General features: G+C 41.0%; 1 non-coding gene across 1 annotated transcript; it reads right to left on the bottom strand.

The window, feature by feature from the left end:
• Positions 1-280: 280 nt before the first annotated feature.
• LOC133827836 (small nucleolar RNA R71) lies at positions 281-388 on the bottom strand. Its single transcript, XR_009890487.1, has one exon. It is a non-coding gene; the product is annotated as a small nucleolar RNA R71 (small nucleolar RNA).
• Between the last annotated feature and the right edge of the window lie 1023 nt (positions 389-1411).

Genomic DNA, 1411 nt, shown 5'->3' with positions numbered 1-1411 from the left:
CCAACTTTGAATTTAAACCTGGCATGATTCAACTCTTGCCAAATTTCCATGGTTTAGAAAATGAAAATCCTTATGTGCATATTAGGGAATTTGAGGAGGTGGTAGCCACTTTCTATAACCAAGCTAATATCACGGATACTGTGCGATTGAAGTTTTTTCCCTTCTCTTTGAAGGATAAGGCTAAAAGCTGGTTATACTCTCTGAGAGCAAGGTCTATTGGAACATGGGATGAAATGACATCGTCGTTCTTCCACAAATACTTCCCTAATCACAAGACCAATGGCTTAAAAAGACAGATTTCTACTTTTTCCCAAAAAGACAATGAAACTCTCTATCAAGTCTGGAAAAGGTTTAAGGAACTGTTAACTCTTTGTCCCCACCATGGCTATGAAAAATGGTGCCTAGTCAGCTATTTCTACGAAGGCCTCACTATTCGTGAACGCCAGTTTGTAGAAATGATGTGCAATGGTGAATTCCTTCAAAAAGATTGTGAAGAAGCTTTGGAATATCTCAATGAGCTTGCAGAAAAATCTCACACTTGGACTGGTCCAAGTGCTACTGAAAGCACTAACCGAAATCGACCAGCAGGAATTTACCAATTGAGGGAGGAGGATAGCCTTAAAGCCCAAGTTGAGTCCTTAACAAAGCAACTTGAGACATTTAAGACAAAAGGTGGGCAAGGACTTCATATGATTGCCCGAGCAGAAACACATGAGCCATGTTTTGTGTGTGGAGGAACGGATCATTTAGCTAAGGACTGCTTAGCTTTTTGTGAAATGAGGGGGGTTTATGAAGAGCAATGCAATGCCTTAGGGGCCTATAATAAGCCATTCTCTCATACGTACAACCTTGGTTGGAGAAACCACCCAAATTTCAGCTGGAGAGATCCTAACCAAGCACAATCTTCTGGAGGGCAATGGAGAAATGAGCACCAGTCTCAACCATCAAAAACTCAACCTACTCCTCAATACAATGCTCCTCCTCAAAGGAGTTCTCTTGAGAACACCCTTCATTCATTCATGGAGGAGCAAGCCAAAATAAATCGTCAAATGATGGAAGAAATCAAGGACATGAAAAGGCAATTTTCAAAACTGACTGGATCCTTGGTTAATTCTGAAAGAGGCAAACTTCCTTCTCAGCCTCAATTCAATACACAAGGGCAACATATGGCTCAAACCTCCAACTCTAATGATCAAAATGTTAAGGAGGCTAATGCCATCACAACTAGAAGTGGTAAAGCTTTGGAAGATCCACCAATACCAAATACTACTTCAAAATTTCCAAATGTTGTCTCTGAAAGTGTGCCATCCAATGCTTCTGCAAAAGTTCCATTTCCCCAGGCTCTAAGACCTGCTGGGAAAATTCCTGAAAATCGAGGAGAAATCCTTGAGCACTTGACACAAGTGAAGAT

This window comes from Humulus lupulus, chromosome 3 (assembly GCF_963169125.1).
Source record: "Humulus lupulus chromosome 3, drHumLupu1.1, whole genome shotgun sequence".
Classification (NCBI taxonomy): Eukaryota; Viridiplantae; Streptophyta; class Magnoliopsida; order Rosales; family Cannabaceae; genus Humulus; species Humulus lupulus.
The sequence above is the reverse complement of the archived record's forward strand: the minus strand, read 5'-3'. Positions and strand labels throughout refer to the sequence as shown.